General features: G+C 44.8%; 1 long non-coding RNA gene across 2 annotated transcripts; it reads right to left on the bottom strand.

Annotated features, from left to right (window-relative positions):
• Window positions 1-1,763: 1,763 nt before the first annotated feature.
• LOC149354212 (uncharacterized) lies at window positions 1,764-10,656 on the bottom strand. Of its 2 annotated transcripts, XR_016291235.1 has the most exons (5): window positions 10,434-10,656; window positions 10,280-10,337; window positions 9,722-9,874; window positions 6,556-6,665; window positions 1,764-5,653 (listed from the first exon to the last, which is right to left on the bottom strand). It is a non-coding gene; the product is annotated as an uncharacterized LOC149354212 (long non-coding RNA). The 2 variants fall into 2 exon arrangements; XR_016291234.1 differs by lacking the exon at window positions 6,556-6,665 and having other exon boundaries at window positions 1,764-1,944; window positions 10,434-10,617.
• Between the last annotated feature and the right edge of the window lie 1,933 nt (window positions 10,657-12,589).

Raw genomic sequence — 12,589 nt, 5'->3', positions numbered from 1 at the left:
TGCGAGTAAACTTTTGAGATTTGCGCCAAGACTTTTGAAGATGAAGGCAAGGACCATCACGTTTAGAGCCAAATTGTGTGCGCGCCATGAAAATGATATATATCGTTGCAACGCCAAGCGCCAATGGTCGGGCATAAACTGTTAAGGGTCTGAAAATTTGTTCAAATCATGCCGATTTGAAATTAAGGGTAAGGGGACCGAAAATAGTTCTCCACACAGAGTTCGGAATAAAGAAAGCCCGACCAGAGAGTTTAATTAATTCACCAGTCTTGTCATTCTTACGCGACCGCTCATCAGCACTGGCAGCATTAGCGTCGCCTCATAGATGCCACTCGATCGGCCTCGCACGTTCTAAAATAAACTGGTCCCACGTCGTGACAGGAGCGCAGGGAAAAAAAAAAGAACTGCAGTGAAGCAGCCGCAAAGAGCACAACCCACACCAAGCAACGCGCGCATAGTGCATGTAATAGCCTTTCATAGACTATCGGTCCGGGGGCTGTCGAAAACACGATGGCCGCGTGCAGCACGCTGCACTGCCATGCTTCATCATCGGCCAGGACAGGTAAACTGGACGGCCGTTGAATAAGCGTGTACTGCCGGCAGTTTTGTCGCACTGAAATACGAGATTCTGACGGGACCGAAGTACCTTTTCGTAAATACCGCAGATTTGAATGAAGCGATTTCCGTGTGTGTACAGTACACACCCTACATACCTCTCGGGCAATAATGGCCCTTAGCAGCTAAGAAGGGTTAGAGCAAGAAAAAATTTAATCTGACATTAACAAGTGATGCGAATTCAATCAGCCACTGTTCTGTTTGAGGAAAGATAGGTCAGAAACGGTAAGAGAAGACTGTAAATCGAATTTACCAAATATCATTTTAAACTTTTAGGGCCCTTTGTTAACAGGTAAAGACCAACATTACCCAGTTTGTGCACCCAAAGCATCACCATGAAAACTGGGTGAAACCCAATTCCTGCTCAAAAATTGCCTTCAAGAGAAACGTAGTTTGCAACAGACTGAAGCTACCGTATAGAAATTGGCAAATGTCTTGAACCTGAAAACAATGGATGAACTAGCCACGAGATGTTTTCCATGTCATGTTGCATGGCATGAATTACCGTGGAAGAGTTTCCTTTATGCTCTTTCAGAGTGCAGTTTAGGGAGATACCAATTTCACTAACTGCCAGCGAGAGCCAAGCGCTACAGAATCTGCCTAGTTTGCAGTGGGTTGGAACCCCAGTAGTGCTAGGATGGTTGCCTAGCCTTTTTGAAATACCTACAAAGACCATTCAGTTAAAAGCACCCAGATTACAATATTCAGCAAGAGCTTTCCTAGCACTGTCAGTGCTGAATGAGGTGGTGGTATAGGCAGAAGCATCCCACATCAAGGGATGGTGCAATCAGAAAAGGTGCTACCTACCTGTAAAAGAAAGTTGAAACTGGCCCCTCCTATGCATCGAAAGTACACGTGCAGCACCCACGAACATTCATTACCTGATCTACATTTTCACGGGGCTTCAGTACCCTTCTAGCAGTAGTCTCAGAGCAGCTTGTCAGTGAAATTTCTTTTCCTCATTAACTTTGTGCAGCATTTTCTGCTGCAGGGGCATAAACAGAAAGGCAATATGCGGCTCTGCACAGGAAACAATGTGGAGGCTGGGTACGGTCTCAACCGACTGTTTTGTAACATGATTTTTCTATAGGGCCAACCAAGTTGTTAGTAATCTATTCATATGCTTCATTAATCACCGACAAGGCACGTTGGTAGGAATACTTTATTTGGCACAGCAGTTCTGGCAGCAATGGGTATATTGTCATTCTGCTTGTAGGCCAAGGTGCAGACTTGTGAGCATGTTCTTGAGCCAGTAGCCTGGAACGATGAATAGGTGCCTTGGACCAGAGAATGCTGCGTCATGCAAGGTCGGTTGCTGCAGTCCCTCCCCTAGTGTCAGCCATATGCAGGGTTGGATGCCATGAAAAGAGAAAACAAAAGTGGGCAAGCTCAGAAAAGTAAAATGCAACTAATAAACCACCAGGAGAAACCCACAAACAAATGCACACACACAAAAAAAAATGGAATGTATGCAAGAGAGAAAAAGATAAGAACATCCCCCAATTGTGTTCAGGAAAGTAAAAACAGTGCTAAATTCTACACAAACCACACAGAGAGACGGACAAGATAGGCGCTGCAGTCTGTGTGGTTTGTGTAGAATTTAGCACTGTTTTTACTTTCGTGAACACAATGTCACACCAACTAGCCCAGGAAAAGGTACTGTTAAACATCTCCCAACAGTTTATCGCAGCAGCCTACGCACTCCTGTAGTGGCCTTGTGCATGGACATTTGAAAGACCTTAAAAAAAAAAGGATAAAAGCAACATAGTTGAAGATGTGCTGGAAGAACCACACACAAAAAGAAGTGTGCACAGAGCTCAAGAGAGAATGACAATAGTCAAGACAAACAACGGAAGGTTTTCACTGGGTCAGACCAGTACTAATTAAGAGAATGAAATTATCAGGTTTCAAGTCTTGGCAGTTAAGCTTGGCCAACCCACAACACTGCCGCATTTCCTTTTGCAGCTTCCGACGCTGGCACACAGGAGGTCAAAAGCTCCATATACTAAACACAAAATCTTAAAATGGGGGACAACAAATTTTTGGTTGGCGTCTTTGTTTCAAATATTGCATTGCCCCAGGGCACATATACATGACACATGCTGCACGATTCATATATGCACTATAAATAATTTATTACCGTGCTACTTATACTGAGCGCTTTCGCTTTCTGAGTGCCGGGGTGTGTTATGACGTCACTCCCAAGAGCATCAACCCTGGTCACGCGGGCTCCAAAAGTAGACAAAGGGACTGCTGCGTCGTCTGCTCGTACACATGCTGTGCATAGCAGGGCTTTTCGAATTGCCGGCCGGTACTACAATATAATTAGCAAAGCCAAGCGGGTGAGGAGCAACGTCGAGTTCTGAAACCAAGCAGCTCACTTGGGACGATCTCAGTCCGAATACGTGATTTCAGCATTGTATTTAGCTTTGGAACACTCTGGTTTGGTTTGGTTTATGCGGTTTAACGTCCCAAAGCGACTAAGGCTATGAGAGACGCCGTAGTGGAGGGCTCCGGAAATTTCGACCACCTGGGGTTCTTTAACGTGCACTGACATCGCACAGTACACGGGCCTCGAATTTCTCCTCCAAAGAAATTCAGCCGCCGCGGCCGGGATCGAACCCGCGTCTTTCGGGCCAGCAGCCGAGCACCATAGCCACTGAGCCACCGCGGCGGCCGCTTTGGAACACTCTGCCCATTCCAAAAGGATAAAAGGGTGCAACAATTTCTGGGAGTCTTTTTGGTGATCTTGCGAGTATATTGCGCATTCACAAGCAGATAAAATTTGTTTTGTACAATGCATTTTTAAAATAAATATTTGCTTTCCTTGCGCTTTGCTATGTATGAAATTAGACCTAGTTCTCAGCAATGCTCCTGTTCCCGTTGCAGCTTGGATAAGCCCTTGTGATCTAGATGCCAACTGAAAGCAGCATCTGCTTGCATTGGATGAAATGCTCCCAGTGCAGTGCATTGCTGCTATCCACATTGCACATAAAATAAGAATCTAATCCCACTCAAACAAATATCTTTCCGCATGGTTTACACAGTCGAGTTTCCTTGCGGTGTGCACAGAATAACAAAAATCTGCGGACAAAAAGACTAAAATGTAAACGTTAAATGCATTCCTGAGTTAAATATGCTATCTAGGCAAGCTGAAGCATTCAACAAAGAAAATTAAAACTGGGTGTCCAGCAAGCTACTCATTTTGAATTCCCGATGGCCGAAGCGAGAAACATAGTGGCGATAATAATGGACAGTATACGTGATCAATTCACAGAAAAAAATTAATGAAGCTGCAAAAGCTGCATTGAAAAGAGATTTGCTTCCCCTGTTTGAGAAAGCTCCTTTTACGAAGTCCATCTCTTTACTATAGGTGGCTACCCTTTTCTTTATTCTTCCCAGCATTTGATGTTCTCTACCAAGTGCGTGGCAACATCAATTTTTTCATTTTGAAGCAGATAACAGCAATAAAATTCACAGCAAATGCAACTGAATATTCTAGAGTAGTTCAGATATCAATACAGATAGTTAAAATTACAATAAAAACATGTTTCCTCAAAATGCAGCAATGAAACGGAATATTCTACACCAATATTTTACTTCTCATAATTTATCACATCCTAATGCTTACTAAGCATCTCAGTGAATGAGAGGAAATCATGTAGAATGGTAAAATTTGCCTAAAGCATAACTGTGTGCAGGGAAAAGCCTGACAGCTTGAATTTGTAAGGTGGCAAGTGGAGATGCTCTTGTCGCAGTTCACACTGAAAAGGCGCATGACGTGATGTGGCACACTGCTGAGAAACAAAAGATTCCACGAAAAATCAATGAACAGCAGCTCAAGCCACAACGCGATTGAGAGCTTTAACAAGACTACGTCTTCCATGCTGCCTCGTGACACCTAGAGACAGATCCAACCGTGAAATGCTGTCCCAGATGCACCATTCTTGACGGGACATGGCCCGCTTAACTTTTGTGTATGGGTTTCACCACACTGGAATCCCTAGCCATAACGGGCCCACAGATGCTGGCAGATTTCAATTTGGAATCTGTGCAGCAATTTTGGCAGCTGTTTTCCTTCTCACCTGACGAAAAGTGCCTCAGTGGTCTGGGCTCTTAGATTTGGAAGTTTCTTAAAATTATGCTCACAAGTTTCTGCTCTCTTTTAATGGTTCATAAGAGTGGTGGCCATATGTGCTTTTACAGAAGAAACAAAGAGCACCACTTTGAGAAAATGCTGGAAAATTATCTAAACGAAACACTCCGCATGCTTTCAGGGGATTCATAAACTTATCATTGTACTGCCAGAGATTATTTCAGGCTTTCAAAGGTTGGTTTTTAAATCAGTGAAAAGTACTGCCGTTTCCTGCCTTTCCAATGAAGGCACCCTGTGCTCACACTGGCATCCCTTTCGACAGCAGCAATGCCATGGGACAAGCACCAAGAGATTTCCATAAAAAATATCAGCTTCCTATGACCTTATCACAGCTCGAACTGCAGAGAAACTAGCCTCTATTTGTTTGTTTCTGCAATGGCCCACAAGATTGATGAGGCCTGAGAGCAAGATTTTCAGATTGATTTTGATGCCACGCTAGGGTGGCGTGGCTCCTTGCATGAGTACACTGAAAGTGCATGAACTCTGCACATCGCTACGACTACGGCTTATTCCACAGAAAATACTTTTGAATGCAGCTATGTCTATCCATATGCACCAGCCCAAATTTACTCTTGAGTCCGGGAACCTGTACAGAATGAACCAGTATATACAATGCTCACATCATGGATGACAAGAAAAAGGCACCCAGAACAGACAGGCTGCCATGCCTCATACGTGTTAGAAGCAAAAATATGCCACGCCAATGTGAACAGACTGTGTGCTGGGCACTCACAGTACCGTTGAAACTTGCGGCAGACCACTGCGTTAATTTCAGTCAGTCCTTTTTTCCAACTTGGCCACTTTCTTGATCGTATTCCTCCCAATTCACTCATTTTTACAGGTAAAGAAAATTCCCCTGATGGTTCAAGGTTGCTACACACCCTGTAAAGCCATCACAGCCCTTCAGAGAAATATAGTAGAACCTTGCTATTCTGTTCTTGGTTCGTGTAATCTGCCGTATAACAAACCCAAAAATTATGCAAGTTACACTATATTTCTTCACAATATAAATCCTGGATAACTTTCTGAAATGATTCCCCGGTGTACATGTCCATAATTTCGTCAAATTCTGACGGCATGGTGCATTCATTGACTAAGAGGAAATGCCAGCCAAGCTAGTCATCATTTTTCGATACTTTGCCCAAATGCACCTGAGCACTGCGGAGAAGGCTATGAAAAAAAGCAAGGAGACAAAGCATCCTAAGAGCAGCGGCGGCTCCTCCACACTACACAAATGCAATGGGACAAAGTATCTGAAAATGCAAAGGAATAGTTGATGGACTGGATGTGCCATGAAGCTCCAGCCCCATGAAAAACGAAAATATGGAAAGAACTTGCAAGCGCTAGAAAAAGAGCTTTCCAAAATTTGTGCCAGCACACACACACACACAAAACTTTTAAAGAAGTGAAAGTGCCAATAAATGCCAGGGATTAGGAAATGGCGCAAAACCTGGACATGGAGACAATCACGTGCAGACCAGCAATCAAATTTTTCGAAGCTCCTAATTCAAGCTTCTTGCATAAAACAGCACTTGCAACATCCAAGAAAAAAATAATAAAAGGAGACAAAGAAAGGGGGGGAATGTGGCAAAAAAATTTGCAGACACCATCACGTCAGGATTTAGCATTCATTGAAAAGCAGAGTGCAATCACGTTGAAATCAGTGGGTGGCCAAGCGGCTGCCTAGGGAATTTCTCAGTGCCCATAAGTCCTTATGCAAACGATACACACCACCCAGCTGGCCATATGTGACAATGCCCATGGGAACAATGAATATTACACACCACACAGCATGTGCAGAGGAGGGAATGGCCACGAGCATTTTGGAGCAGTCTTTGTCGCAAGCCAAAATTCCATAGGAGCAGTTTTCCAGTTTTGTAGCCAGTGACCAATACTGAGAGAAGGTAAAGATACGGATATGCCAAAGTTTAAAAAACTACTGGCTGCACAGTTTTTTTAAAATGCATATTATTTAAAAGGAAAGTTCATGAGTGCTTTAATGCATACGCCACACTGACATAATAAGACATGTTGCTGACATGCCTAGCCTACTTGCAGCTGCTTGACGCATCTGGAAAGAGAGAACTTTTCCCTCCCATTGTAAGGAAAGGGGGGTGCCAGCCTGTCCCCACCACACCCGAGGCTCGTCACTAACCTGTTTGCAGGTGCTGGTGTACGAGAAGCCACGACCCTAGCCATGCAGATGTGCCACTGCTATAGCTACTGCTAATCGCTGTCACATGACTTGGGCTTTCTGCAGCAGATTTCAGTTTTCCTCCATGCGCCGCACCTATCATTGCTGCGTTGCCGGCTGACCTGCGCCACTGTGCAGCTGTGGTCCAGCCCCTTCTCATTGCGTTCTCATATTACCAACGCTGTCATGGATAGCGTGCTTCCCAAATTAAATAAGCTGCAGTGTGTCACATCAGGGCGAAGCTCTCAGTATTGACAGCCACGCTGCCTGTGAAGGGCTCTTTGCAGATGTTCTGCAGCAGGATGGCAGTGTCATCATCATCATCAGCCTGACTACGCCCACTGCAGGGCAAAGGCCTCTCCCATGTCTCTACAATTAACCCTGTCCTTCGCCAGCTGTGGCCGTATCCCGGCAAACTGCTTAATCTTATCCGCCCATGTACCTTTCTGCCGCCCCCTGCTATGCTTGCCTTCTTTAAGGACCCTTAAGGACCAGCGGTTATTTTGCCTTAGGATTACATACCCTGCTCAAGCCACATTCGAGGCTGAACGGTAGCTATGCAGTTAAAAGGTTTCGTGTGCACATTTTAAAAAATTGATCAGGAATCATTTTTTATCAGGTAAGTGGATATATTCAGGCCGCTTTCAGTTTGGGCATATTGCCGCTTTGCACATAGTTTTTCTGCAGTGCTACGAGGTACACCTTAATGAGGTTTCACTGTACTTATGACTAGTAAGGTTGCTGAATTTGATGCGTTTCAATGTGAAATCTGAACTGACTGATACACCTCCTGCAGTGAGGCCCATGACCCAAGTGTAAAAGTGAAGTTCTGATCTACTGCTATGCGATGCATTCAGAACAGGTGCTGCCCTTGATGGCCTCACAGATAACTTTGACAACAATGGCAACACAGAGATCAAAGTTTGCTCTCCACCATTGGTGCCATGTTTGCTGCTGGTCTAATGTCATTTTCCATTGTGGCCCACTCACAACTCACCTCAATCCTGACCGCGGTGCCAAACCAGCAAACAACCTATAAGTGGTACTGTGCGGATGGATCTTATGGCCATGCCACTGCTCTAATTACATCACACCAATTTCTCTCACTCCCATGGCGACATTCCGAGCAAAGGTGGGGGAAGGAGGAAGTTGGAGCACCACAAAAGCCAAATGTACAACAGGGACACAGTGCAGTGGCCTCGCACAAAGCTCTTGCCCAGAGCTCAAACAGCACAGGCATGTCTGGCTGAGCTTACAACTTTTGTCACACCCAAGCTGACAGCTCACCAGCCACATATACCGCAACAATCACACACGCCAACAGTGCAAGATCTGGCGATATGATGTTAAGCCATCTGTGCTTTAACCAACCCGAAATTCTTACCACTCAGTCCAGTAGATGACTTCAGTTCTCTCCGGCGATACACCCAGCCATTACTGTTTACAGCTATGGTAAATTATCATTTCAACCACTCAGATTCCCTCATCAAGAGGCATGAGGGCAATTGATTACTGTTTGGTTCTTCGGACCAAGAGGCATTAAGGAATAACTACAATTTCTGGGTAAACACTCCCTGAAGGGGCCACAGAAAATCCTCCACCAAAGCTGCAAATTATACTGTTTGAACAGAAACTACTTTTTGTTGTTTATTTATCAGTTTATCTGTACCTCAACGGCCCAAAGGCAGCATTACATAAGGGGTGGGCTGACATGTAACCTCCTGCCACAGAATTTTTCACAAAAAGCAAACCGAAGAGCTAAACTGCCCATCCCCATCTTTGAGGCTTTTTTTCCTCTCATAATTCCTGCTGCACTGGAAGCCCTATGTTGGTGCTTGAACCTGAACGCCACACACCCATAGGTGTGCCGCACAAATCCTTTATCAGCATAGCGCCACGTAAGATCATGACAATGCCGCATTTGAGGTCAAGAGGTGCAAGTACACAAAACAGTAGGAACGAAACGAAAACACTAATGCTGTGTGAGTCATCCCTGTGCTCTATCTTTTGGCTGTCTCAAAAAGTGAAACTACAACAAATATCGACTTTTAACTTGTGGGGGAAAAAAAAAGAGACAAACATAGAAGGAACAACACAAACAACGCCTCGTCCTTGTCTTTCCATGTGTTCTTCAAATATGGGAACTACTCCCTCGTTCAGCTACCTGTCCTACCTACATTCGCCTATGGCTTCTCGCCTCTGCTTGTCTCTAGGGGCACAAACGTTCCCGGTTTCACAGCAGGAGGCCCACTTTCAAAATTATAATTTGCTAGATCCGTAACAGCAGAGTTGCTTTGTTCACTATACGGGCAGGCTTTGTTAACCTGGTGTCTGCAGGTGAAAGCCACATTAAGAGTTAATGTTCCCACATTTTCTTTTTGTTTTTTCTTTCTACTTGACAGCCAGGGCGAAAAACTGCCACTCACCCGTGCAAAGCAAATGGCCACATAATCATCATTACCACAATGACCTGTCACACACTGCAACAGTGCCTTGTGAGCTTTATGCAACTCACAAGCTTCCAAAATATCAAAGGACATCAAGCACTTTGTCCACAATGTTCCCCTTCTTAAGGACTCTTTGCAGTATCACCTGTAATAAGCTCTTAATAAAAGAAAGCTTGCTTTTCCATAGTAGCCTCATACGCTCCATGCTAGTTAGCTACGTGGGTCCAATCACCTTCCCCGTGTAATACTGAAGCTCAGTGCAGGTGGCACAGCACTAGTTTTAAAATTCACAGGAGGTGGAGAGCTCACCTAGTGGCGCCTTAAAGCCTTTGCTGCTTCCGCATTCTATCGTCCCATTTTGTTCAGCCTCTGCGCCAGCAAGAGAACGCCGGACTCGATGCAGGAATCGGAAAGGTCCGTGCATACAAGTAAACTGCATTTCGGTTTTTCAAGTGCCGTTTTCTGAAATGGAAATAAATTTAAAAGAACATGTTTACGCGCTGCAGACACCAAAGCGTAATCGCTTATCTCGCCGCAATTAGTGCCCTTGTTTCGGAAAGCGGCTCGTATGGATAAACAGCAACACAACTGTAAAATGAACCATTAAATCAGTAATCTATACACTTTCCTATTAGCGGGGGCACAAAAAATCGGACCGCGCACAAAACTCACCGCATAAACGGACTGTTGTCAAAAGTTTCCCGCCTTTTTTTTCGGGCGCAGGCTAACCATGCCTGTTTTACATGACCAAAAGTTACGTTTGGCCGGGCTGACAAAAGGTACAAAAACATACTCAGCGCATATTCTCTTCTGTCGAACTGCACTGAGCTTTTGAGCAGAACTCAGGATAAAACAGACGAGTCTCACCTTTAGGGCCTTTGTGTCCACTGCCGGGCAAGCGGGCTCAGTGCTAGTCCTGGGTGATCTGCAAACACAAAATATTCGGGCGCAAGGAAGTTCAAAATGAAATGCCGAATGCCATATAACGGGCAATCACTCAATACATACAGTACATACATACCAAAAGACAGGAAGAACAGAGAAATTGCTCACGGGCAACACGAGCGCGCGTAGCTCCCACCGTCCGTCCATTCTCCTACTGCAAGCAATGCTCGGCTCGGCTGTAGCTCGGCTCAAACATGACAAAAACAACAAAAAAATGGCCGGACGTGGCGTCATTTTTCAAACCGGATGCGACGTCACGGGTGAAAATAACGCTTGCGTTATTGCGACCGGGTCGCAGGAGACACTTCCAAAATATTCAGACAAGGACAGCCAAGCTACTACCGGCTTTGAGCCAACCTCCTCTTCCCGGCTATCCCGGCATTGCGACTCTTTATGGCATAGAGTTTCTTACTACTACCTAGAGGGAAAGCTGGCGGCGCTGCACTTCAGCCAACATGGACGCTCAAAGCATCATGGGGCGGTGAGCTACTTGTTGCGGCACAGTCGTAGTTTTTCGGGAACACAGAGTGGCAGTACTAAGGCGTTTCATTCCGAAAACGTAGTGAACGTAGTTCGTGTGTGCGCAGACGACTTTCGCGCGAACGCAGTGTGCAAAAGCCATAGTAGTGAAGACGCGATGACACACGACGCCAATAAAAGGTTTTACTCTTCCGAAATGCCATTAAAAAACCTCTTAAAGTATCTAAACAACAACATTTTTTTTTAAAACATATTTACTTTTAAAAGTGCGCCTGTTAATTACGAAATATTAGTTTTTTTAGTGTTCATCACTTGGCCAATAGGAAAGCTAGTCATGTCTTATTTTAGGCAAACTTTGCACTTAAATGCTTTTCTGCTCGTTTGTTGCAATCATTAGACAAGATATTGAATGTTAGGACGTTTGTAGCTATCAAACAGCTTTATTATTTTATTATTTTTTGGCCAAAAGTTACAGTTCCGCAACAAGTAGCTCACCGCCCCATGATGCTTTGAGCGCCCATGGTGGCTGAGGTGGTCACGTGGGGTCTCCATGCAAACTCCCATAGACGGTTTGCCAGCTTTCCCTCTAGGTAATAGTAAGAAACTCTATGCTTTATGGTGAATAGACAAATGGATAGAGACACGGCGGATGGAGTCAGTAATAAAGTGCAGCGCCGCCTGCTCTCCCTCTAGGTAAATGAGAAACTTTCCTCCATGGCTACGTGGCTGCAGGTAACGGTTAATCTGTGGACAGCGCGAACGCTGCGGTCCGCTGCAATAGACGATATGCGTAGGGTGCCTAGATATGTGTAAAGTCACTGGAACTCAGTGTGACTTTAGATATGCGAAATGCGCAGCGCCATCTCTCGGCGCTCCGAGAACTAAGTCCTCCATGTTGGCTCGGTACAGAAAACGAAACTGCTGCCCAGCGTTGGGTTAAAACGGCTGCGCTTCGTTTGAAACGTAAAATGCCGATGCATTGTTGCGCTACCCTCTCCACTGTGAAAAGACACTACGATGCGTGACAGAACTAGGTGCGTTCAAGCTTTTCGCTTTTCTATTTTTTTTACTCCGTACGTCCCAACGTTTTAGTAACACAAAACGCCATGCGAGGTATCATGTGTCAGCACGCGGATCAGTGCGCAGCTTTCGCTTTCTGCGCTGATTTTTGACAAAGCTTTCGAGGTGATTTGCGTTTAAATTAAGATAGGGACCACAGCCTTTGCTGTCTCTGATCAAAATTAGAAGCCGATTTCGTGCATTTATCAACTCTCCGGTCGGGCGTGAATATATATAGACGCATACTTGAACAACGTAATACAGAAGGTAATTTTTTTGAGCGGGCCAATCGCTCGTGCCGTGGCGAATTAAGTTCACTCGAAGAACCATATGCCGATTACTGCGTAGTTTGCTACGTGTTCAGTTAAGTTTTTCCCGTGTTCAATTAGTTTTAGAAGGGCGAGCAAACTCTCCCCAGCAAACCACAAACCTCCCATAGATGTCCAGATTAAGTCTGAACGTCTATGTACCAAACCAAAATCTCTCAGACATCTTATCTACCAACCTTTTTTCGTGGAAAAGCTGCAAACGTAGCCACGACATCATATCTGCCTTAACCTAGACTTCTCGTAGATATTACTTGTCACGTCCTGGGTATGTAAGCGAGATATATAATTTAAGAATTCCATATTTTTCAATCGTTCGATATTTCGTGTTGCCTTACTGCATTTAAAGTTTGAAATCGCTATTGAC

The sequence above is a fragment of the Amblyomma mixtum genome, chromosome 3, assembly GCF_055824585.1.
Source record: "Amblyomma mixtum isolate Tamu chromosome 3, ASM5582458v1, whole genome shotgun sequence".
NCBI classification, from domain to species: domain Eukaryota; kingdom Metazoa; phylum Arthropoda; class Arachnida; order Ixodida; family Ixodidae; genus Amblyomma; species Amblyomma mixtum.
Note: the sequence above shows the minus strand (reverse complement) of the source record. Positions and strands in the feature narration are given on the sequence as shown.